The following is a 27,179-nucleotide window of genomic DNA, read 5'->3' on the forward strand; positions in this document are numbered from 1 at the left end:
GGGTCTCTTCTCTTTTTAATGTGTTTTTTTTTTAGTGGGGGATGGGGAGCTAGAGAGAGAGCTCAGTGGTTAAGAGTACTGGCTACTTTTACAGAGGAACGGGGGGGGGGGGCAGGCGATTTGAAGTACTCATATGATGGCTCACAACCATCCATAATTGCAGTTCCAAGGGATCTGAAATAGTAAACCTAAAAGCACTATGGAAATGATGTAATACTATTCTTATCACTATAGTAATCTTTAGGTTTTGTTTTGTTTTGCTTGCAGTGCTAGGAATTGAACCTAGGGCCTCCTCATACTGCTGCACAAATACTCTAACCACTGATTTATCTCTAGTCTTCATCCTCAATCTTTTAAATCAAATTTTGTTACCTCTTATTTTTGGCCATACCCATTTTTTTCAGACCTAGTTCAAACCCTGTTTCTAGTGTAAATCATGACCTTCCTAGTCTGAAATAAACACTCTCCGTTGAATTTTGGTAGCCATTTTATTTGTATAGCTCATTTGGTAATTATGAGTCTGAATTGTCTCATTTTGCTTGCTGTCTTTCTTTCATTATCTTAGGATTTTGATATGGTTTTGTGCAGTGGTTCTCAATGTCTGGGTTGTGACCCTTTTGGCAAACCTTTGTCTCCAAAAATATTTATATTGTGATTCATAACAACAGCAAAATTACAATAATGAAGTAGCAATGAAAATAATGTTATGGTTGGGGGTCAGCACATGAAGAACTGTATTAAAGGTTCACAGCATTAGGAAGGTTGAGAACCACTGCTCAAGGGTTTGTTGAAACCAGCAAACATTTATTGAGCACTTATATTGTCCTAACGGTTGAGTAAAGTTTTCATGTATTCCAGTTCTTACATTTGGGCCATGTGATAGTTTAAAGAAGACTTCTGTGGATGTCTGAGTTTTACTAGTGATTCTTCTATATGTAATGTACTGTGACAGTGGTGATTTGTTGATACGTCATTAATGTGCAAATCACGTTTACACATTATTTTATCTTTAATATTTATCTTTCCTTAAACTGCTAAGCCTCTTCTCAGATCTTTTAGGAAAATCTACCATTCGAAATGCTTGTTGTCATTGTAAGTTGTATATTTGCAGGAACTTATTGAGAACCTTTTGTTGTACTCCTTTACCTTCATGGTGGGAATCAAACCCAGGGACCTGTACATATAGATGAATGCGTACCCCTGAGGTATGATCTCCAGCTCCATTTTGTTTTGAGAATTGGTATCAAAAGAAGAAAATAATAAACTTTTTTTTCTACAATGAATTTGGTTTGAGCTTAGAAGTAGTCATGGTCTAGCATCAGTTGAGGTCCTTTGTTTAAGAAGGATGACCTTCATGTGTAGCCTTGAAGGAATGAGCACTGAGGATCTAGAACGTGTGTAGTAGGAAGGTTTCTCCAGTCCCAACCAGGCCCCAACAGTCCCGTGGCCTGCTTATAAAATAATCACTCAGAAGCTTATATTAATTATAACTGCTTGGCCATTAGCTCAGGCTTATTACCAACTAGCTCTTACACTTAAACTAACCCATAATTCTTATCTATGTTTAGCACATGACTTGGTACCTGTTCTCAGTTCTGCCTTGACATCTAGCTTCCTCTGTGTCTTCCTGGTGACTCCTGATTCAGCCCTTCCTCTTCTCAGAATTCTCCTCGTCTGCTTGCTCCGCCTATACTTCTTGCCTGGCTACTGGCCAATCAGCGTTTTATTTATCAACCAATCAGAGCAACAAATATTCACAGCATACAGAACAATATCCCACAGCAAACGTGTCTTGTGAGAATCCTGTTCATTTGATGGATTGTAGTTAATAGTTAGATTTTTTTTTCAAAGAAAGAATGAGAGAGTCTTGCCTTGTAACCCGCAAAGTCAAGTCTTGAGTGCTGAGGTTCCAGATGTGCACTTCCATACCTGACTAAATTAATCTTTAAAGTTGCTTATGTTCTATAGAACTAAGAATGCATATATAACTATATTGCTATAAATAATGTTGTTTTTTTAACTTTTACTTATGTGACTATGTGTGCGTGAAAGGGGAGGAGAGGGAATGTGTTTTTGTTTTGTTTGTTTGCTTTTGGTGTGTGTGTGCAATTGCAGGTGCCTTTGGAGGCCAGAAGAAGGTGTTGTTACATCCTCTGGAACTGGAATTATAGGTAGTTATGAACTGCTTAACTTGGGTGCTGGGAACTGAACTCAGGTCTTCTTTTTAGGAGTGATATGTGTTCTTAACTGCTGGGCCATCTCTCCAGCCTTCTAAAGCATGTTTCTTCACCAATGTGTTGATGCAGATCCAAGCCTATTTTCAGCTGACCAAATCTCCATGTCATCGTATTGTATGAACTATGTCCACAATCTATCCTGTTGCAACAGTAGATCTAGTTTTAATTTGTGAACATGAAACAATAATTTAGACAATTGAAGAAACCATTTAGTACAGGTTGATGTTTTCACAGTTCTCTGTTTTTTAATATTATCTAACCCATATCTAATTTGACAGCCACATTTTAAAAGTGATTCATCACCTTTGTTGAATCTTGCCAAAGCATCCAACGTAATTTTTACCGAAAAGGCAGCTCTCTTTCAGTTGGTTTTCATACTACTTAATTGAAAACATGCAATGATTGTTATAAGAAGACTTGACAGTTTTAGGGAAGAAATGCAACTGACTTGGATGTTAAACATATAGCTCAATTTAAGGGAGCAGTAGTGTGAAGTAAAGCTTGGAGTCATGGCTCAAGTTTGTAATCCCAGCACTGGAGAGGCTGAGGAAGGAAGATCACTGTAAGTTACAGGCTAGCTTGGGCTACAAAGTGAGTTCCAGGGACACCTGGGCTACAGAGTGAGACTCTGGATCAAAAAACAAAGGAGGGTTAAAAACTGTGAAGGTGAGTTAACTTTTAGTGAAAACATAGGTTCTGTTGCTCTCAGCCCATTTTGTAGAGGTTGGTAGGGGATTGGTAGTAGTTAGATCAGGTCTGTTAGACCTGCTGAAGACCAGTATGGCTTGAGTGCACAGTGTAAATTGGTGTTTGTAATGCACTTTATTCGTTTCAAAAGGCCCATTAACCATGAATAACCTGATTAAAAGAATCTTGCCAGAAGGTAACTAGTGTTCAGAACGCCTGGAGAGAATCACTGTGTTCACTTGAAATTTCACTGTGAATCCTTTTCTTCCTCTTCAACCATCCATGCGTTCTTCCTCATTTGGGCATGGGAAACATCTTGCATATTTCTTTATTTTTAGCACTTTTCAGGGAGAGTTCACTAAATCTTTTGCTCTTTCTATGAGTTCTTCCTACATGTAGTTTTTGTACCTAATGTTTCATATGTGGTTGTTCTAGCCCTCCAAAAACTGAGCGAAAGATACTTTTTTTTGATATATGTCAATCTAAGCTTGCTGAGATAGAGCTTTCATTGATGGGCCATAGAAAAACAACTTGTTATTATGAATACATTCAGGCCAGGGCATATTTTGATGTAATTATACTTAATTGAATATGTTCTATTCAATATGTCTAAGATAGTCTGCTGTCTATAAAGTCCTGAGTTGGTTCTTGTCTGTGAGCACATTTATTACTAGTTCAGTGGGACTGTATGAAGAGGAGAGGTTAATCAGAGCCTGGAGGAATCCAAGAGGACTTAATCCAGATAGGACCTGAACTGGGCTGAGAAGAATAATGATAGTTCACTTTGGGGGCTAGCTCCTCAGATCCTTATGCTTTGTGACATTTCATAGCTGCTGTCTCTTTCGACTGTTTTTCCTTTCCATCCACACACTCCTAGTGTTGCTCCTTCCATTCCTAGCTTCCTTCCCCTGTCTTGATTTTTTAAAAATGATATTATTCCTTCTGCTGTTGGTGGAGTACTTTATTGTTCTAACCCAGTGATCTCAATTTGTGGGTCATGAGGAACTGAGACACTGCTCAGTAGTAGCAAAATTAGTTATGAAGTAACAACAAAAATAACTTTATGGTTGGGGGTCATCACGATATGAAGAACTGTAGTAAAGGGTCACAGCACTAGGAAGGTTGAGAACCACTTGTCTAACCCTAACCTTATGCTTCTGGAATATGCTTTTGTCATTTTTGCACATCACAACTCTTCATCCATAGACCACTTAACAGCATTCTGGTTAAACACATAACATATCTTTGCTGGACTTCAATTTCTGGAAGGCAGGTTACATCCTTGTAGGCCTTAAAATAGCCAGTGTATCATTTTAAGAGTAGGGGCTACATACTGTTTTTCTGATATTTAGCTTTATATCCAAACTTGGCTTATCTTCCAGACTTTCCTTTTTCTGTTCATGTTCATGGTACTAGAGTTTTCTCTTCAAGTCCACATTTGGTTGGCGAGTTTTGCTTTGTCTTCACGATGTATTTTAGCCTTACCATTCTTCCCACCCTCAATCAAACCCAAGGATTTAGTGCATAGTCTAACCGTTCAATAGGTACTAGAAATACAACTAGTTAGATCCAAGCTCTTGTTCTTAGAATAACAGGCAGGGGTGTGGGGAGATGGGAAAGAGAGTGAGATCCACTGAGAATGACTTAACTTTAGCATTTTATTGACTGATTTCTCTATGCTCTGTCATGGACAAGCTATAGTCAGTTGTTTCCCACAGGATGCTTAGCTTTAAAAAGAAGCTTAGAAAACAGTTATGGGTTTCTTTTGTCTGAAGGAGTATTTTCTTCCATGTGTTTTAGCATTGCTGAAATCCAGAAGAGTCCAAATCCTGGCATGTATATCTAATATAGTTTTCAGTTCTCCCTTCAAGAGCTGTTAAATTGATGGTGCTTATAACTAGTGGAAGCTTATAACTGGGGAGCTGTACTATATATCCATGACAAGCATTATGGTAAAAGTATGTATAATAGTGTGCTGGCAAATGTGGTAGCTGTAGCCACCACATATGGCTATTTAAATATAACTTAATTAGACTTTAAATTTAAGCTTAAATTACTTAAAATTAAAAGATTTATTTGCTCAGCTTCACTAGGCACAATTCATGTTGCCAATAGCAACATTTGACTAGTGGTTACCACATTTATTGGTCAATTTAGATAGTAAAGCTTTGCCATTATTAAAGAATATCCTTTCAGAGCAGTGGTTCTCAACCTTCCTAATGCTGCGACCCTTTAATACAGTTCCTCGTGTTGTGGGGACCCCCAGCCATAACATTATTTCACTGCTACCTCATAACTGTAATTTTTGCTACTGATATAAATTGTAATGTAAATATCTGATATGTGACCCAAATGGGTGGTGACCCCAGGTTGAGAACCATTGCTTTGGCTAGTGCTGGTCTAGAATGTGGCTCTATACTTGTACCTGGAGGGTTGGAAAATGCATTAGTTCCTTGCTCCCTGGTGTTGTTACTACATGTGTTTCTTCCTTTAAGCTTGAAAGCATCTTTGGCTTTACCATTGCACAGAACAATGTGAAACGGTAGGTACCAGGGAAGGGAAAAAAGATGGAGCAGCAGTGAGTTCAGCTGGAAGGGTGGAAAGCTCCGCATTTCATACCTTTGCCAAATTGGTGTCTTCTTTTCCTTTATTTCTTTTTTTATAGTAGGTTTTTTTCTTGCTTTTTGAAATTATAATATATCAAGGCATCCTTCCCTTCCCTTCTCTTCCTCCATCCCCTCACATGTACCCTCCTTTGTTCAAATTCATGGACTTTTTTTCTTTAACTGCGCGCACGCGCGCGCACACACACACACACACACACACACACACACACACACACACACACACACCTTGCTCTGTCTGTATAATGTTACTTGTGCTTCTTTCCAATTTATTTTGGAGACAGGTCTCTGTGTAGCATGGAATTTCCAATCCTTTTGCCCCGGCTTCCTGAGTGTTGAGATTGCAGGTGTGTGCCACTGTGACTGTCCCAGTATCCTTTTTAACAGGGTTTAATTTCTTTGTTTTTGCAACAAATTTCATTGCATTAAAAGTTTAAGGATTTTCCGCATTGGCCTTTACCATTTATGGAGTGGGATTCAAGGAAGCCTATTATGTTAGAAGGTTATGGCTTGATGGGATGTATACCACAGTGAAAAATTTCAAATTAGGTATTTATAAAACTACATGCATTTTCTCAGAGAAGATAGAGCTGGGATTGATAGATGGAAATAATTACACGAACCATTAATTCCCATGGGTTTGTTTCTCATTTGGTGAGTGTGGTTTGTTTGCAATAATTTGAGGCAATGTTCCTAAATCTTTTTCTTGTTTCTATTGCATAAAACAGCCAGGCGGATCTCTGTGAGTTCGAGGCCAGCCTGGGCTACCAAGTGAGTCCCAGGAAAGGCGCAAAGCTACACAGAGAAACCCTGTCTCGAAAAACCAAAACAAACAAACAAACAAACAAACAAACAAAAAACCAGTCTGTCCATTCTTCTGCTAGTGATTATCTAGGTAGCTTCTCTCATTTTGCTAGCAAAAGGTGGGCAGATGCTTTCTTATCTATGTTACATACCCAAGAGGGAAGTTGCTAAGCTATAGCACAAGGACTTAATGCCAAACAGTTTTCAAGGTAGCCAGACTAATTTATATTGCTTTCTTTTTGATTCCAAGAGATTAAGGTTTAGTCATGTATGGATTTTTATATCTATTTATTTCCCCACATGTCCCAGACCTGTGGAATCACAAATAAACCTAAAAATAAATGCAGACCTATTCTGTTGTTTAAATTGCCTTTAAACATTACAAACACCAAGGGCATTCTTTTCTTCCATGGGCAATCTTGATTAATCTCCAAACCATGTGCTCTGGTGAAACTCCTTTCTCTCTAGGTAATTCAGTTGCATTGAACGGTGGGTTCCTATTGCTCTCTGCTATGGGAGTGATAATAGTGTATTTTGCTTTTCATTGATATCAGTGGTAAGTGTTTGGGGACTTAGATGTGAAGTATATAAGAAAGTGAAGAATAAAGGTATTCTGAATGTTTTTTTATTAATTAATTTTGTGGTGCTGGGACCAAACTCAGGGCGAGCCTTACATATACTAGGTTTGGTATTTACAAGGTTCTGTCTTATGCATTTCCACATCTAATGATCGATAAGAACAAGTCTCCTAACCTCATAAGCTCATCTAGTCGGGATAGGGGACACATAATGCTTAGAAGAGCAGCAATCATTGTCACTAGAATTACAAGTAAGGTGCCCTGTGTCTTCTGTATCATATCTGATTTGAGTTGCAGAGAGGAGATGGTATCCTGTAAGGCTTCATGTGAGAGGGACAGTATATGAAGTCAATTTGGAGAGGATTTTAGGTAAGGTTGTATTACATGCTAGGTGAAGGGAACTGTTTGATGGACTCGTGAAATGGAAAGGATGATCTATATCAAATCCTTCTAGAGTGTGTTGTGGTGGTATTGTGTTCCCCAAAATATTGTGCACCCTAACAAACTTATCTGGGGTCAGAGACAGAACAGCCACTAGATACAAAGGCTAGAAAATGGTGGCACTCACACCTTTAATCCTAGCACCCCAGAGGTAGAAATCCCTCTGGATCTCTGTGAGTTCAAGGCCGCATTGGAAACGGCCAGGCATGGTGACACACGCCTTTAATCCCAGAAAGCGAGCCTTTAATCCCAGGGAGTGGTGGTAGAAAGCAGAAAGGTATATAAGGCATGAGGACCAGAAACTAGAAGCATTTGGCTGGTTAAGCTTTCAGGCTTCTAGCAGCACAGTTCAGCTGAGAGCCATTCGGATATGAGGACACAGAGGCTTCCAGTCGGAGGAAACAAGATCAGCTGAGAAGTTGGCCAGGTGAGGTTAGCTGTGGCTTGTTCTGTCTCTCTGACCATCCAGCATTTCACCCCAACAACTGGCCCCGGGTTTGATTTTATTAATAAGACTCTCTAAGATTCATGCTCCAGTGCGTGGTCCCAGCTCAGGAGTATCAGCAGCCTCCTGCAAACTTGTTAGAAGTGCAGATTCTTGGTACCCATTGCAAACCTCCTGATCTACAAAATCTGGGTTTTAACAACTCCTTTAACTAATTGTGATAGACTGAAATTTAAGAACCATACCCACTGGTCTGTACTTACCTGGACAGAGAATAGTAAACTGCCCTTTGTAGGAGAGTGGGGATTGATGAAGAGGGATGAACAAAAAAGGGAAAAGCTTTAATGGGATCTGGAGTGTCAGGGTATGAGCATATAGATGTTAGCAAAGGAAAGGACAGCTTGGGAGACATTTTAGAAACAGTAACTGAGACTTGTAGAGTCATAACTGAGGGTTATTAGACTGGGCATGGTAGTGGCACATGCCTATAATCCAGCAATGAGGGAGCTGAGGCAGGGGGATCATGAGGTGAGGCCTGACTGAGCTACAAAATGAGACTATCTCCCAAACCAAACCAAACCAAACCAACCAACCAGTCCCCCGAGGAATACTGGAAGTAGTGAAGGTAAGTTAGGGGCACAGGATCCTGGGGACTTGAAAGGAGACCACTGCAAAGGAGCAGCATAGCCCCGATGGGCCAGTCTGGAGGCTGCTGGCTCAGTGTCAGAAACAGGCAACTTTGAACCTTCAAAGCTCAGGCCTTGAACCTGGGTGTTGAGACAGGACTGGGGGACTTGCAGAAGCCACACAGGCAGAGGCTAAGATGTCACATGGTCTAGAAAGTGGGCTATGGAGGGAAAGAATGTTTTCTACAAGTAAAGATACCTACCTACCTCCATGATACAACCTCTATGAAGGAAATGTAGGGACTTGAGAGAAGGTGAAAAGGAAAGCAGAGTTGCCTTAAATCCTACTTTACTGAGATAAGCAAAACATGCTTCTGTTTAAATATTTATGAGTTCACATTTGTTTATTTAAATTCAGTTTGGTGTACATGGAATTATACAGTTCTGCAACCAAAATTTCTTAGACAAGTGATCTTAAACACATGTCAGTGTTCCACACGTGAGAGTATACCCAGGTCAGTGTGTATTTAGAAATTGGTGGATTTTATATTTGAGAGACAGAATGTTTATATAAGCAGCTAATTGGTAAAGATTGCAATTTCATTTGGCGTGATTACAAAACGTCCTGTCTGCATCCATTTTACACGAAATCTGGAGCAACACATTCTGAGATGCACGGTGTGCTAGCTGCTGGGCTGGGGAGAACAACTCCCAACTATAAAGAAAGAAAAGATAAACCGTGTGGCTTTTATTAGAATTTCAGGGTTAGTCTTCTGTCTTATAGAACCAGTGTAATCAGGTGTGGTACAAACACTTAGAATTCCAGCACTAGAGACACAGAGGCGGGAGGAGTGTCCACAGGTTCGAGGCCAGCCTGGTCTGTATAGTGAGTGCCAGACCAGTCAGGGTTTCATAGAGAATCCTTTCTTTCTTTCTTTCTTTCTTTCTTTCTTTCTTTCTTTCTTTCTTTCTTTCTTTCTTTCTTTCTTTCTTTCTTTCTTTCTTTCTTGCTTTCTTTCTTTCTTTTCTTTCTCCCTTTTCTTTCTCTCTCTCTCTCTCTCTCTCTCTCTCTCTCTCTCTCTCTCTCTCTCTCTCTCTCTTTCTTTTTTATGTTTTTGTTTTTCAAGACAAAGTTTCTCTGTGTAACAGCCCTGGCTGTTCCAGAACTCACTCTGTAGACCAGGCTGGCCTCGAACTCAGAGATCACCTGCCTCAACCTCCCTAGTGCTGGGATTAACAGTGTGTGCCACTGTGCCTGGCTGAGAAATCCTTTCTTAAAAGAAAGATGGAAAAACAAAACAAACAAAAACACAACATATACTGGGCATAATACTGTTGACCAAGTTTTAAAATTCTACATTTAAATAGGCAGTTGCTAGTGGGGATTTAAAAAAAAACAAACAAGCAAAATGTGGAATAGTTTGCACATTTCTTAATTTTGTAAGATTTTTTTTCTTTGATAAAATGTACCATCTTCTGTAACAAGCACCCCCCTTAAGATATATGGCCATTCCTCTGCCTATCCTACTTCACCTTCCTGAAACAATCTTCCTGTCTCAGCCTTCCAGGTGCTGGGATTGATTGCAAGCCTGTACTAGTTTGTGGCCATTTTTCTATATAAGTAAATATAGATTAACACTTATGTGTTTGTTTTTTTGAGACAAGATCTCACTATGTAGCCCAGGCTGGCCCTGGTATTGAACTCACGGATCCTCCTGCCTCTGCCTGTCAAGTACTGAGATTACAGGTATAAGCCACCTTGTCTGACTAAGTCATGATGATGCATTTATTTATATGACATTTATCTAACCATACATTAACTGATACTAGGTTGGTTTTTGTTGTTGATTTTTATGAATAGCACTATACTATCAATCTTTGGCTATTTGTCAGATAGTCTCCTGAGGATAAATCTCTGGAAGTACAATTTTTAAAAAATGATTTCAGCCAGGCATGATGGCTCACAGCTTTAATTCCAGCACTTGGAGGCAGAGGCAGGTGTAGCTCTGAGTTCAAGGCCAGCCTGGTCTACAGAGCTAGTTCCAGGACAGCCAGGGCTACACAGAAAAACCCTGTCTTGAAAAACCAAAAAAACAAACAAACAAAACCAGTTTTTTTTCTTTTAGATTTAGAAAATGAATATTTATGCTTTGTATGACTTGAAGGTGGTTTCATTTTGTTTTCCCTTATGGACATGGTTTATTGGAAAGATCTACTCTGCAGTGCCAGCATCCACTTCATGCATGTTCTATTTCTGGCCTTTCCATTCTGTTCTTTCATCTGCTTGTCTCAGTGTACTGCCTCCATGACTGAGCTTTATAATACATCTTGATAAACTAGAGAAAAAGTCCTTTTGCTCTTCTACAAGGGTGCCTGTTTGCTATGACAACTTGCTTCCTGTATACATTTTCAAATTAGCTGTAAATCTCCCTAACAAATTGCTAGTATTGATTGGGATTGTATTGGGTGTGTAGGTCAACTTGAATATAGTTGACCTTCTTTTTGTTGTTGTTGTTTTGTTTTGTTTTTGTTTTTCGAGATAGGGTTTCTCTGTGTAGTTTTAGTGCCTGTCCTAGATCTTGCTCTATAGACCAGGCTGGCCTTGAACTCACAGAAATTCCCCTGGCTCTGCCTCCCAAGTATTGGGACTAAAGGCATGTGCCATCACTGCCTGGCTAATTGACATTCTTAACAATGATAAACTTTAGCATAGAAAATCTTTCATTTTTTTAAGTCTCCTTTAATTTTTAAAAGTAGTTCTGTGGGCCTCTCTAGCACTTTGCTTCTTCCTATTCTCATGTGGTCTTCATTTACCATGGTCTCCTATTCCTTGTTCTCCCTCTCTGTTGTTGATATGTAGAACTGAATTGTATTGCAAAATAAAAATAAAAAAAAAGTATTGTATTCATTTTATTATTTAACTTTATTTACTTAATTTTAAAATTTTATTTATTTTAAATTTAAAAAATGTGTGAGTGTTTTACCTGGATGTATGTCCTGTGTATTCCACTTATGTGCTTCTTGTCCACGGATGCCAGTAGTCAGATCCTCTGGAACCAGAGTTACAGAAAGTGGTGAGCTGCCATGTGGGTGCTGGGAATTGAACCTGGGTCCTCTGGAAGAGCAGTCAGTGTTCTTAATCACTTAGTCATCTCTCTAGCCCCTTGTTTATTTTGTGTGTATGTATGACGGTATGCCTGTGGTCAGAGGACAACTTGTAGGAATCCTCTCCTTCTACCATATAGGTCCTAGGGATCAAACTCAGATTTTCTGGCCTGGAGGCAAGTGTCTTTACCCGATGAACTATCTCTCTGCCCCCCACATTTCATTTTAAGACAGAGCCTTGCTATGTATTCCTGGCTGGCCTGGTACTATGCAGCTGTCCTTATGCTTCAGCTTGGATTACAGGCATGTGCCCACCATGCATGATGCATTTCAGTCTTAAAAAATCAGTTGATTTTTTTTTTACAGTTTTATGCTTGTATATGATGAATTTTAATCTTTTTCACAGGTAGCCCAGGCTGGCCTTGAACTTTCTGTGTGGCTAAGAATGACATTGAACTTCTAATTAGCCTGCCTTCACCTCTTGAGTCCTTGGATTACAAATGTGTATCACCTTGTCCACTTAAAATTCTATTTTATAATGTTATCACTGGCATATAGAAATTAATACTAATTTATGTGTCCCTTATGTTGATAACATTCATTTTCCCCCTAATTTGTAAGCTAGTTTTTATTTTTTATCTGTGTAATTTGTGAGTAATAATAGTTTGTTTTTCTCCACAGTTTGTATCTTTTATTTTCCTTCAAGGTATTATTATAGAGGAAGGGAAATTTTTTTCTTCTAATAAAAATGTACCCACTTCATATCCTTTTCCTTTGCAAAATGCAGAAATTAAATAAATTAAGGTAAGAAAAATGTCAGTAATATTATGCCAGTACCAACCCCAAAAGGCATCATGTTGTGGCTGTCACTTTCTTGGGACTCTTCAGCTATTTTAACAGATCTAAGCATCAGGCAATGGTGTAGACTCCCAGTGAAGCCAGTGCCAGCCTGGGCTAAGCCACCCTTGACCTTGCTCTATAGTTCCATGGTGAGCTGCACAACCAGAGGACACTGTCATCTCTTGAGATCATGGGTATTGGTTTTGTTTTGTTTTTTGAGTGAAGCTCTTGGCTATGTCTACATAACCGTGCACACTGGCCTGAGACTTCCTTTGTGGCCCAAACTGGCATTTCACATGGGATTCTTGTGCTGAATTCACCCTCCTGAGTGCTGGGATTCTAGGCCCATGTTACCATGCTCAGCTCTGTAGCTTTTTTCTTCATTCCCTGCCCTCACGTTTTGCCCAGCTTTTTGCTTGTCTAAATTACCTAGTTAGCATTATTAGAAACTGAAATTCTTTCTGAATGAAAAATTAAAACTGTGTTCTATTTTCATTTCTGAATTATCGTTGACTAGAAACCCAATTCTTTAGGGACCTCAACAGCCATGAGACTCAGTTAAAGCTCATGATGCCACAAATGTTAACAATAATGCCACAACTATTCCTAAAGGCCATTTAAACAAATCACGTAAAATATTTTTAATGTTTAAAATTTCATTTTGAGAGCACTATGAAGGTAAAGGAATTATAGATAAAAGGGTTGCTAGTAGTTACAAAACTTCTTCCAAATAATGGAGTCACTAGTAAAGCCAGAGGGCATCTCTAGTGAATTCTTTCTTAGTCATTATTCTTAATAGTCTCCCACAGGAGGTATCCCAGAGAGGTTTCCATATTTGCAGGAGCCATTGCTTTGATCTTGCAATGCTTCATGGTGCCAATAGAGATAGGAACTGCAGGAACTCTAGAAACTGCGTAGGGAGAGAAGTAGCATATGTGTGTCAGTGTGGGCAATGTCAGGTAGTGTTTGCAGAGGAAAATTCCAAGTTGGCTAGTAATTTGTTTAGTTTACATCTGAGGGATCAAGCGTTACTATAGGTTGTCCTCTGGCAATGTCATACTGGTGAGCAAAAGAAGTCTGTGGCCATTGTGGCCTGCCATAGTCAAGTCAATGGAGCATGCTATGGTGCCTCATAACTGTCAACCTGTACTTGGAAGGATGCAGGAGGACTGCTACGAGTTCCACACAAGCCTGGGCTAAATAGTGAGTTACAGGCCAGCCAGGGATGACAGAGTGAGACCCTATCTAAAAATGCCACAGTAGAGAAAAATCAAGAAGCAGATGGGAACTGAAGGCAGATTATTGCTGTAGGGTCATCTCCATGGGAAGAGTTCCTGGCCATCATGATTGTGGCCTTTCAACAAAAATATAATGCAAGTATATAGATGGGGTAGCAAATTACAGCTCATGAGACTAATGAGCTATGTATCGCACTAAAAAGTGCTTATATGATAGTTTTATTTTTTGGTTATATGACGCATTTGATGAGTAAGGCCTCCATTGACTATTTGGGGGGTTATAAGAGTGGGCAAGCAAAAACTAACTGTAGTTTTGCAGAAGGACAATAATATTTCTTCCCCTTTCCTTTTTTCTTTTGCAGCCCTTTCCACGTGATATGTGTTTGATGAATGTCAGTGGTATGTGTGACTCATCATTAAGACTTCAGAAGACTTCTAGAAACTCTTAAATGTTACTCAGATGAGCTCAGTTTTCAAAAAAAGGTTTATCTTTGACCAAACTAGCTAGTTAAGTAATTTTATTCCTCTAAATTAAAATATTTTAATAACAAGTTTAGAGTAAAATGTTATTCTAATTTTAGAGCATGATGTATTTGAATTCAATTTGCAGATTTCAAGTTTGAAGAAAATAGTGATGGTTGTAATTATAATCAGCAGATGAATGGGATGTGAGACCTGTCTAAGTAAAAAAAAAGTATGACCTTAAATTAATTAAGAATGTTCTGAATGTTCTTCAGACTGTGCTGATGTTTTAACTAGAAATTTCCTTCACAGGAAATATAAAGTGAATCTATGCAATACTAAACTGAGGGATTCTAAAGGAAGCCACGTGGAGTAAACTCCTTTTTGTTTTCCCAGGAGTATCTTACTGGATCATTTTTTTTTCTTTTTTCTTTTTTTTTTGGTTTTTTTCGAGGCAGGGTTTCGCTGTGTAGCTTTGCGCCTTTCCTGGAACTCACTTGGTAGTCCAGGCTGTCCTCGAACTCACAGAGATCCGCCTGCCTCTGCCTCCCGAGTGCTGGGATTAAAGGCGTGCGCCACCACCGCCCGGCTTACTGGATCATTTTATTAGTTGTGTGTGCCTTTCTTGAGTTGTGAATGTATGCAGTGAGCTAAAGGAATCCTCTCTGCCCCAAACATACATTTTCTGCTGTCTTAGAGGAAGGGATCTGGAAATGGGACTTCAGAAAGCACAGCTGCTTATACAGTTTATACATGTTTCTATAGAATAACACCATCTTCCAAAATTGTTTCTTCTCAGCTTCTCTATATAGAGCAATTTCAAATAGATCTTAGGATGATTTCCTTTAAATAAAGAATGAAAAATTCTTCTGCTTGTTTGTTAGCATGAATATCTCCCAATCGCCCTCTCCTCTACCCTGAATACATATTTTATAGGCAGGGTTTATAATATACAATAAATTTTCTCAATTACAAGTAGTATGTCAGAGATCAGTACCTAAATCTGGTATTTACTAATTGTTCTTAGTCATGGCAGAATGTCTTTTTAATTTTGAATTTTATGTTCTTGAATGTGGTAGGCTAACTATAGGATGCCTAGTGTTATAGTTGTGGAAGAAATAGTTGGTAATTTTAATTTAATATGTTTATGAAAATGTATTAGGCAGTTATGATTGTTAAGATCCAAATAGAGGGGACTGGAGAGAGCATTGCTGTTCTTGTTGAGGACCAGGGTTCAGTTCCCAGTCCCCAAATGGTGGCTCACAGCCATCCCTAACTTTGGTTACTGGGGATCCAGTGGTTTCTTCTGACCTTGGGCACTAGCATACATGTGGGGATATATACACACAGGCAAAACATTCATAAAATAAAATAAGTAAATCTAAAAGAATCCAAATAGACCTTGAGGGAGCTTTAGAAAAGTTGACTTAAAAGTTAAGGCTGTGGAGGTGGCTCAGTGCATAAAGCACTTGCCGCAGAAACATGAGGATTGGAGTTCGAATCCCAAGAACCTATCTAAAAAGTAAGGCAGGTGTGGCAGCCACCTACAATTCCAGAACTCAGGAGTCAGAGACAGGGTCCCTGGAGCAAACTGGCTAGCTAAACTGACTCTTATTGGCCAGCTCTGAGTTCAGTTGAGAAACCCTGCCTTAATAAATAATTATCCAACAAGACACTTCAGGTCAGCTTTAGGCCTCTAGAGACAGGTACTCACATGTGCACCTTCACATATCTTTGCATCCACACACATACATTTGGCTATGCATATGACACACATATACACATGCAAACCACACACACAAACAGAGAGAGAGAGAGAGAGAGAGAGAGAGAGAGAGAGACAGAGAGAGACAGAGAGACAGAGAGAGAAAGAGAGAGACAGAGAGAGAAAGAGAGAGAGAGAGAGAGAGAGAGAGAGAGAGAGAGAGAGAGAGAGAGAGAGAGAGAGAATGAATTAGTGATCCAGATATTTCAGTGTCTGGTTCAGTATTTAGTTGGTTAATACAGACTCATATCTTTTGGAGAAAGTATTTCTCATGGATTCATGTTTTGCTGGCCTTGGACTCATGATCTTTCTGTCTCAGCTTTCTGAGTACTTTTGGGATTATAGGCATGTGCCACCAAGGTCAACTGCATTTTTATAGTTTTATAGTTAGAATTCTTTTTTTTTTCAAGCCAGGGTTTCTCTGTGTTGTTTTGTGCCTTTCCTGGAACTCACTCTGTAGCCCAGGCCGGCCTGGAACTCTCAGAAATCCGCCTGGCTCTGCCTCCCAGTGCTGGGATTAAAGGCGTGCACCACCACCACCGCCTGGCTATAGTTAGAATTCTTAAGCTCACTTTAAAGAACACTTATTTAAAACTATTAATTTTTAATCCATTTCTTTTATCAAGTCTTGAAAAGAAAAAATTGGTTCAAATAGCACCTAAAAACTGAAAGGTTAACACATTATTCTTGTTAAAACCACTTAGAATAAATATGGTTAGATTATATGATAGGTTTTTTTTATTATTTTAATTTATTTTGCAATACAATTCAGTTCTACATATCAGCCACGGATTCCCTTGTTCTCCTCCCTCCCGTCCCCCTCACCTTCCCCCCAACCCACCCCCAAATGGAAACACATGAACTATGAACCAATGGCTGAGGGGTCCCCACTGGATCAGGCCCTCTGAATGGGTGAGACAGTTGATTGGCTTGATCTGTTTGGGAGGCATCCAGGCAGTGGGACCAGGTCTTGTGCTCATTGCATGAGTTGGCTGTTTGAAACCTGGGGGCCTATGCAGGATTGTTTGGCTCGGCCTGGGAGGAGGGGACTAGACCTACCTGGACTGAGTCTACCAGGTTGACCTCAGTCTGTGGGGAAGGGTTTGCTATGATAGGTATTTTTAATGTGGGGAAGTAATTAAAGATAAAAATAAAGGAGCAGGGCTGGCCGGATGGCTCAGTGGGTAAAGGTGCTTGCCACCAAGCCTGGTGACCTGAGTTTAAGCCCTAGAACCCACATAATGGAAGGAGTGAAATGACCCCTGCCAGTGTTCTCTGACTTCCACATGTGTACCCCTTACACACTCACTCACTCACACAAGGAAATAAATGTTAGAAAAGAAGTAGATGGATGAAGGGAAACTAGTTATTTCTGGAAAAAGTCAGATTAGCTGTAACAGAAGGGGGGCTTTCAGTGTGTAAATTCATTCTGTCAGTATGGCTGGATTACAGATTAATTGCTTAATATTGAAAATATGGGGATTTAATCAGATAATGGAACCACTGTGAGCATTGTGGGAGAAGGCTATTTATTACTGTAATCTGCCTTTATTATTGTTATTACTATTATAGATAGGGTTAGATTGGGAATATGTGAGAAACAAACAGTAGTCACTAATAGATCCTCTAATAGCATGGGTGAAGGTTGATAAATGACGGTTTACTCAGAAAATTTTTAGAAACTAAATACGTACAGCCACGAAAGTGCTATTGCAATGTGTCTTTTTACAGAGATGTCTGTGGGAGGTATTGCCTCTCTGAGTCCACAGCCCACAGCCAAGCATATGTTGTTAGGACCTTGGCTCCTGTTGGTTGGCTCAGAGGAAGGGCTGGGTACAGAGGGGACAAGAGGGAAATCAGGAGGATATGGAAGATGCCATGTACCTCTACATTTGATTTTTCTGGTTAATGATGAAGGCTTTCCAAGACTGGTTATCTGTATCTCCATGTACATCATATAGGGAAGGCAATTTGAGGAAATAATTGCCAGTTTGACAAGCCTCTCCATAAAATGATCCAGTATATTGAGCTTCTTATTTTGAGCATATCTTTTAGTTTCCTCTCATCAATGGATGGAAATGGTTTCCATTTCTGACTCCAGGGTGTATACCTCAGTGGCAGCTGGAACACTTGACAAGCATGGACTAGGCCCTGAGTTATATCCCCAGCAACAAGCAAAAACAAAAAACAAAAAACAAACTTATTTTCTTATGTTCTTATGGTATTTATTGGGAAAATTTCCATAAGCTGTCATCATCACTGGAGAACTGAAAATGCTGTATTTTGGATGTCTTTTCTTTTCTTTTTTGAATCAATATCAGTTTTTCCTAATGCACTTCACTATGTAATTTAACTCCATTTTATGTACTGATTTTTCCCCTCATTGTCGTTGAAGCTTTACAGTGCCACCAAGCAATGTCCACATAGGTAATAACATTCTAATTTTGGAGAGAAATCAGATAGAAAATTAAATATGATTAACTTTGAATAGTCTTTGGTGGATTTGGGGTTAAAAAATAACAAAGCAATCCTTCTGGAATGCTAAACATTATAAGTTATGAATAAAAGGAGATGGCCTTTTGCAAAAGATTTTAATTTGAGGACATTGAGGCTCTTTGAATTACAGAACCTCATAATTTTTTTCAGCTGTGTTTATAGATTCAGCCAGCAAAATTAAGTAGTTGCCTGTTCTTGGACGCTCACAAGATGGCTCATGTTCTGGGTTGGCCTTCTGTCTTCTCCAGCGTGAATATAATATCCATTCCTACTAATGTTTTAAATGGATGGCTTATAGAGGAGTGGGGTAAGAGTATGATAAAATAGAAAGTTCTGAAATAATTGGCATTGATTCCCTTCCTGCAGTCCATAATGGGTAAATTTATTTCCTTTTCATTTAATCCCTTACCCCCACCCTACACAGAGAATCCTTTCTAGTTTTGTTAAAGAATGTTTGTTGATACTGACTGAAATATTTTAGAGTTACATCTTAGACATGGTTTTAGACTATTTGGTGTATTTAAAGTTTCTTCCAGAATCTGTTTGCTTTTAGTATAGTAATTGGCAAGCAGACATTTGTCATCCAGGTAAAAAATTACATTTCCTGGTCTACTCTGCAGGCAGGTGCAGGTACAGGAGTAAGTCTTGGCTAGTAGGATATGAATAGAAGTGTGGGGGGCATCTTCTCTGCTTCCCCCTAACTGGAAAGGAGTTTAGGTTTCCCTGCATACCACTTCTTTTTTCTGTGACTAGGATGCAGACAAAATGGTGAAAGCTCTTTTTTTGGACTGTTAGATGGAAAACTCAGGAACTGCTTCCCCAGATATTTACATGAAAGAGATACTGATAGCCTCTAACATATTTAGCAAGGTGTGGTGGCACATGCCTGTAATCCCAGCAGTATGCTTGAGCAGGAGGATTGCTGCCAATTTGAGGCCAGCCTGGACCACTACTGTCTAGTTTCGTTCCTGTTATTGTGACAAATACCCTGACAAAAAAGCAACTTAAGGAAGACAGGATTTGTTTTAGCTTACAGTTCCAGAGAGGTACAGTCCCTATGGTGAAGAAAGGCATCAGGCACATGCATCAGCTCGTCACATTGCATGAGGAAACAGATGAATGCATGCTAGTGTTCAGCTGGCTTTATTTTCTACCATCTAGGATCCCCTACCCAGGAATAGTCTTGCCCACAGTTAAGATGGGTCTTCCCAGATCAATCAAGACAATCCTCATGGACAGGTTTACAGGCCCATCCCTCAGCTCATTCTAGATCTGTCAGGTTGACAGTTAACACTAACCATCACAGCTGTATAGTGATCTACAGTGTAAGACTCACTCCTAAAAACAAAACAAAACAACCCCTCTCAAATATCATATACTTCATAATATGATTAGACATTGGCTGAAAGAATAGAAATTGGCTCAGATAACTTAAGGACAATGAGATTTTTGTACTAACCCAGTTTATCATCTGAAACCAATTCAGAAAACAGATTGGCACCTCTTTTGCCTACCTTTAAGGTTTGCCCCCTCCCCAGGTAATTTTCAAATTTCTAACTCAACTAGTTGCAGGTATTTGGTTATTACTGCCTCAAAATAGCCCCCCACTTAAAGCCCCACATCTGCTGGACCTTCTAATGAACTCTCAAGGTAATTACTGTCTTGGTCTAGGCCAGTGATTCTCACCCTTCCTAATGCTGTGACCCTTTAATACAGTTCCTCATGTTGTGGTGACCCCCAACTATAACATTATTTCATTGCTACTTCATAACTTTAATTTTGCTGCTGTTATGAATCGTAATGTAAATATCTGATATGCAACCCCCAAAGGGGTCGTAACCCACATGGGGAAGGGGATCAGGGGTTCACATCATTAGCTACAACATAGCAAATCTAGGCTGACCTACATTCTGTCTCCAAAAAAGTCAGTTAAGAAAAGGTAAACACTTGAAGTATTTCAGGAGGCCTCTTAGTGTGTGTTAGGTTGTAAACCCTAAAGTAAAATCTAACATTACTCAGAGCATAAAAGAGTGTCATATAAATCTATAAATCATAATATATACTATGAATTTGAAAAATATAAGTTCTATTATTTGCTAAGACAGAAAAGACAATGATCTAAACCGGATTAGTAGTTTATTTCTTTCATAGTACTTATCTCATTATATAATATAGTTATGTTCTATTTGATACCTTAATATGAAATAATTTGGATAGAGTTGCAATAAAGTATGCTTCCATATCAAATTTGTTGTCTGAATTTTGGAATATTATTTGGCCTGTGGCTATATAGTACATATTGTCTAGGATTAAGGTTGCTTATTTGGAAGTGTAGTTATTATGAAAATGAACATTATTCATTTTGCTAGAAAATTTTCTTTTAAAATGCAACTCAAAATGGAGTTAATATGATTGGTGGTTTTAGATGTTTTCATGATAAAAAAAAATATACAGCACATAGTACATATAGGCCCCGTTTTTGTATGTATATGATATATGTATATGCATGTGCTCCTGAATGTATATAGAGAGGTTAGAGAACAACTTCATGTGTCCATCCTTACTTTCCACCTTATTTGAGAGGAGGGCCTGCTGATTATTACCGTATATGCCAGGCTAGCTGGCCCCCAAGCTTCAGTGTATCTTCTGTTCTAGTCTTCCATCTTTTAGTAAGGTAGCTGGGATTCCAGATAGCTTGTTCTGTTGTGTCTGGCTTTTTATGTGGATTCAGGGAATCTGAACTTAGGTCAGCAGGCTTATGCAGTAAGCACTTTACCCACTGAGTAGTTATCGTTTTGCTTCTCTTCCTTTCTTCCTTTCTTTGAGTTGCTATCTGTTGTCATTTCCTTATTACAATGCAGCTTTGCTCCTCTCCACCTCCTTTATGCTTTAGTAGCCTTTAAAGAAGTATGGGGACTCAACATTATAGTCTTGTGACACTTGCTTCCAGCATCAAATTTCCTTTCATATTTTTTGTATGTTATGTCTTCTATGAATTATCTCAAGTTTTAGGCAGGAAAATACATTTATTTTGCCTTTATGCCTGGAACAGTTGACAGGTTTCTCTTTCTGTCAGTATTTTGAGTGGTGACTGTGTCACCTTGCTGTCACCCTGCTGTCTCCTTTTCATTCCTCTCTCTTTCATTTCCTTCCTCCCTTCTTTGACATGGTCTTGCTGTGTGGCCCCAGATGACTTGGAACTTCTTATATAGACCAGGTTGGCCTTAAACATGGGGTGATTCCCCTGCTTTCAGCATCCTGGAGTGCTAGGACTCGACATGTACTACCAAGTCTTTATTTCTAATATTTCTAACCAGAAATGAGCTCGTAACCTTGCTGAGCATACCTTGTATGTTACTAGTTGCTTTTCCTTTTATCATGTTCTGTTTTTCAGTACTTCAAGTATGTGCCTTGGGGTGGATCTTATATCCCATTTGAAGTTTGTTGAGGCTCTTGGATGTTGTCTTAGTCACTGTTCTATTGCTGTGAAGAGAGACCATGGCACTCATGCTCTGGTGCAGTAGCTGGCATGGCTAGAGTGTTTAAACAAATATCTAAGATTTTTGTAACATGGCCAGAATAATGCTTAAAACAAATATCTGGGATTTTTGCGGTCCAGTGAAGTTGACACATACAATTGACTAACAGAGTATGCTCAAAGATAGCCCATATTTTCTGAGGTTTGCTTATTTTTCGTCCTTATTTCATCCTTATCCATAGGCAGAGAGGCAGAAAGGAGGGAGGGAAGGAGGGAGGGAGGGAGGGAGGGAGGGAGGGAGGGAGGGAGGGGGGGAGGGAGGAGAGAAGAAAGAAGGAGAGAGAGGAGAGAAAACTGGGCCTGGCATGGGCTTTTGAAAACTCAAAGCCAACCCCCAGTAACACTATTCCAACAAGGCCACACCTCCTAATCCTGAAATAGTGCCACTCCCTGGTGACTAAGCATTCAAATATATGAGCCTATGGGGACCATTCTTATTCAAACCACCAAAGGTGTGTAGGCAAATATTAAATTTTGTTAAATTTGGGAAATTCTCAATCTCCTTTCTTCAATATATTTTTTCTGTTTATTTCTTCTGGCATCATATACATATATATGTTATATGTATCAGTTTAGTCTTTATAGAGAAAAAGAGCCACTAGGGTATGTATGGGTGGTAGTATACCTTTTAAAAGAAGGAATTAAATATGTGATTTTGGAAGCCTAGCAGTCTCAAGATCTATAGTATGAAAGACCAAAAACCAGGCTAGCTAATGATATTAAAGTTCATTTTAGTCTAAAATTAGAAGACCCGTGTTCCTTGATACTTGATGATCCAACTGTCAGAATTCTTTCTTACCTAATTAGCCTTCTATTCTATTAAGGCCTTCAATAGACTAAATAAGATGTGCCCATGTTTGGGAATGCAGTCTGCTTTCTAAATAAATGTGTGTGTGTGTGTACATATATATACATATATGTGTGTACATATTATATACATACTGAACATATATATTAATCTCCTCCAGAAAATCTTCACTGATATGGCCAGAATAGTGTTTAAACAAATATCTGGGATTTTGTGGTCCAGTGAAGTTGACACATACAATGGACTAATGCAGTGGAATTCAAGATAGCCCATGTTTTTCTGAGGTCTGCTCATTTTTCTTCATTCTGTTTTCTTCTTCAGATTGCATAATCTTTGTCAGTACGGTTTCCAAGTTCACTGATTCTTCTGCCAGCTAAAATATGTGGAGCGTTATCTTTAGTGAGTTTTTAAAATAGTTAAGTCCAAAATTTAGGATAGTTTTCAGTTTAAAGAAATATAGCAAAGTAGTGGAGTTCCCATACACTTCTCAACCATTACCATCTTACATTATGTATTAATTGCAATTTATAAACCATTATTGGCAGTAATTATTGATGTTGCTAATAAAGTTTCCAGACTTCATTCAGACCTCCTCATTTGTAATGTGACCTGAGAATTCAGGAGAGGTGATAGTCAAATCCCATTAAGAAAAAAAATTGCTAACATTTGTATAAAACTCAACCTCTCTGTCTATTAAAGGAACACATTAGAATTCCTTTCTGATTTTTTAATTTACACTTATATATTTATTTTGTGTATGTGTGGGCACGTGTGTATATGGAAATCAGAGGACAACATCTGGAAATTGATTCTCCTCTTTCAGCAGGTGGGTTCCAGAGATTGAACTTCATTTGTCAGTGTGGAAGCAAGAAATGCCTTTACCTGCTGAGTCATCTCGCCATCCTTCCTGTTGCATACACTGGATGGTGCCCAGTTCATAAATAACTAATAATTAAGTGACAATGAAGTAATAAGAGTAAATTATAACTTCTCTGCTCTGTACAATTAGAAATTGTTCTCTCAAAACCTGATTTCTTTCTTTATTAAGTTTCTTAAGTTTTATTAATTCCAGTGGTTACAAAAAAGGGCAAAAGGCTATAAATTCTTACCCTTGGCTCTTACAGGGTTTTCTTCATATACTTATTTAAATGTTTATTTTTTATCTACATATCTATTTCCCTTAGGCAAATTATAATTTCCTAAAATGTAGATATCATACCCCAGAGCTTAGTCCATACATATAAAATAGGCACTAAATTAAAAGAAATACACCACAAAATATTAAGAAATATATTAAAAATTTCCAAGGTTTTGTCATAGGGTAGATAGATCTTAGTTTTATTATCTTTCTTACCAAAACTCTCTGAAGTGCTCATAAAATTCCATTTCATCTCTTTTGTGCCTGCTAACTGAAGAAATTAATAACAGCCCATATTTATGAAAGAATGATAAAATCAAAGAAAAGTAACAGGCTTGGAATAAGCTACTTTAACAATTTGTAAATAAGAATTGACCATGCATGTTTATAATAACTAACTGGTAGGGAATAAATTTGTAAATAATATTACTCTCTATGTAGATCATCCATAATACATTTTACAGTTGCACAAATTTAATTATTTGTGATTTTAATTCCATGCAGAAAATATTGTAAAGCCCTTTGAAATACCAACCATCTCTTTCCTGTTCAGGGACTCACAGAATCTGAAAGCTGGAACAAATCCTATACATTCCTTCCAACAATGAGGAAAGAGAGTTCACATGCCAGTCTTATAGTCAGCTTTTGAGAGTGTACTTCATAGCAGAGTAGATGAAGCACAGCACAGCTTCCAGATGACTGTGGAGCCTGTGTCTCATCATGGCATCATCATTTTTCTCAAAATAACTCCTACTTTACTTAACCATAGACGCAAGAGTCTGTCCCTTAAAAGACCCACACACATTCCAAATGTAAATACTATCTTAGCTGCTGTTTCAGTTAGTCAGGTTAGCATAGCCTAATAATTTTAAATACCACAAGTGACTCTTCAGTTTCCTCATGTTGATATGTCGCCCATGGAGGATGAAACATCGTTATTTCAACAATTGAAGACGTATTAAGATGATGAACAGTCAGTCCCCACGCATTGCTTGTTGGCTCAAACTCTTCCTAACAGGACTCCTCTTTCTATTCTTCAGAGAGTACTGACAAATTTTAGTACCATCCTTCACCAATTATGTGACCAAAACCAAGTCTTTTTTTTTTACCTCTTTCAGCCTGTTTTTTCATTCACTAAGAGGCAATAATAGTATCTGTACATAGGCTAATAAGGAAGATTGAGGTTATATACATAAAACCTCTGATGCATGGTAGCCATATAAAAAAGCACAGTTGTTAGCATTAATTGGCTACAGTAAATGACAGAAATAAAGCAAACATTTCCATAAAGTGGGATTTATCATCTTTTGGTTTTTGGGAACAGGGTTTCTCTGTGTAGCTCTGGCTGTCCTGGAGCTCGCTCTGTAGACCAGGCTGTTCTTGAACTCACAGAGATCCACCTGCCTCTGCCTCCCCAGTGCTGGGATTAAAGGCGTGCACCACTACCTCCTGGCTGGATGTATCTCTTAATTAGAAGTTTGCACTTAAAGGAGTTTCCCAAATAACACAAATAATTTATTTCAAGACCCCAAAGAGATAATAAATTAATAAAAATATCATTGGCACTTTGGGGAGGTGGGGGAAGGAGTCAGTCTTGATATGTAGTCCTAGGCTGGCCTTGAACTTTGTGCTAAATGTTGAGATTATAGACATGTCAAGCTCATTAGCTTTTAAGTGTGTGTTTGGGGGAGGGTGAGGACTTTACAAGACAAAACAAAACTTTAAACCCAAGCAGTATTTTAGTCTTGCCACTTCTGTTACTCATTAAATTATTAATAAGGCACTGTTATTAAATTGAACAACACTGAAAAATTTGCACTTGGAGAGATGATGGCTCAGTGGTTAAGAACACTTATTACTCTTCCAGAGGACCTGGGTTTGATTCCCAGCACCCACATAGTATTTCACAGTTGAGTACAATGATTAATGTTTCATTCCTCCTTTCTGTGTCATCACCCCCACTGCATGCATGTGTGTATACAGATGTGCACATGTGTGTATGTGTGGAGGCCAGAGGCCAGCCTCCAGTGTCATTAGTGCCATCCACATTTTTTTTATTGAGATAGAATCTCTCATTGGCCTGGAATCTGTCAAGTTTTTCAGATCTTGTAGATCTTGCATTTCCAAGGCAATCAGTTTACTGACTAAGCCTCACCAAAGTTAAACAAACACTACTCTATGTGTAAAGGTGTTTTGCCCACTTTTATATCTATGCACGAGTGTGCAGTGCTTATGGAGGCCAGAGGAGGATGGTGAATCGCCTGGAATTGGAATTATAGATGGTTTTGAACAGCCAATGTTCTAAGTTCTTAAATGACATGTTTTGGAGTGTCTAGCTTGGTGAAGAGGTTCTAAGAACACAGAAGTTCTAAGAGGAGGCATGCCCTGAGAAGTCATGGAAGCTCTGAAGTCCCCTGCCTCACAATCCTTGCCCTGTGAAGACCTTCCTTCAGGCTGTTTCATAGTTATAAGTAACATCTTCTTGAGTTCTTGAACAAAGTTTGAACCCAAGGAGAAGGTATGGAAACCCTTGAATTTGTAGTCATGTCATATAACCAGTCTGGGGCCAGAGACTTGTGGCTGGTGTTTGAAATGGGGCAGTCTGGTTGGACTAAGCCGTTCATCCTGTGGATTGAATGGTCTGGTAGCTGGTTGGTGTTAGAATCTGAGAACTGGTATCAGATGCTACAGGAAAAGATGCCCCACAGATACACACAGCTGGGAAAACCCCACAGGTCAGCCAGCACAGGTATCTCCAGTTTACAAATGAAAACAAACTCAAGCTCCCGGAGATTGCTCAGCTCCACATCAAGCTGGTGTGTAGGAGGATGGAAACTCCAGACTGCTCTTAGTCTTGTTTGGCCTTTCTTGAAATTGTAATCTGCTTGAAGGAAAGAAGAGATCTTTTCTTTTCTTTAGGTTTTATCTTTTGAATTTGATTGCTTACATCATTTATTAGTCTGAAAGAAATTGCTTGTCCTTTTTACTATTATTTGTTCAAAGTAATTTTACTCACCCTTCTAAAGTTAGCAGCACAGACAGCTGAGGAAGTGTAAGATTTTTTTTGCTTGATTTTCTTCAGTTTTTAAAAAATAGGACACAAGTATCTTTAAGAAAAAATAACTTTCAGTCGATTTAGAAAATATCCCAGGCTTTCTCTCAATGTCTTGCAAAGTTGCTGCTGTCTAGTTATTGCCACTTGTTTTTCATCTTTAACGTAAGTGACCCTCACAGGGCTAGCTTAATCACCAGCTATTTGGCTGGTAGTATTCTATTTATTCTGGTTTTGCTGTTTTTCTGAAGCATTCTGAAAGGTAATCACCCCTTTCTTTTCCTTGTTTTAAAGT

At 38.8% G+C, this 27,179-nt stretch overlaps 1 protein-coding gene across 4 annotated transcripts in view; it reads left to right on the plus strand.

Moving 5' to 3' along the window:
* Nucleotides 1-27,179, plus strand: part of LOC128100409 (cyclin-dependent kinase-like 5) — a 182,611-nt gene that overhangs the window by 24,010 nt on the left and 131,422 nt on the right. Inside the window, exon 2 of one of the 4 annotated variants that reach the window (XM_052722739.1) lies at nt 13,988-14,024. The exons of the other annotated variants lie outside the window; for them this stretch is intronic. The gene's annotated coding sequence lies outside the window, so the exon portion shown is untranslated. The remainder of the gene's footprint in view (nt 1-13,987; nt 14,025-27,179) is intronic. 4 annotated transcript variants of the gene reach the window in all.

This window comes from Peromyscus californicus, unplaced genomic scaffold (genome assembly GCF_007827085.1).
Source record: "Peromyscus californicus insignis strain IS unplaced genomic scaffold, ASM782708v3 Scaffold_10__1_contigs__length_136768540, whole genome shotgun sequence".
In the NCBI taxonomy this organism is placed as follows: domain Eukaryota; kingdom Metazoa; phylum Chordata; class Mammalia; order Rodentia; family Cricetidae; genus Peromyscus; species Peromyscus californicus.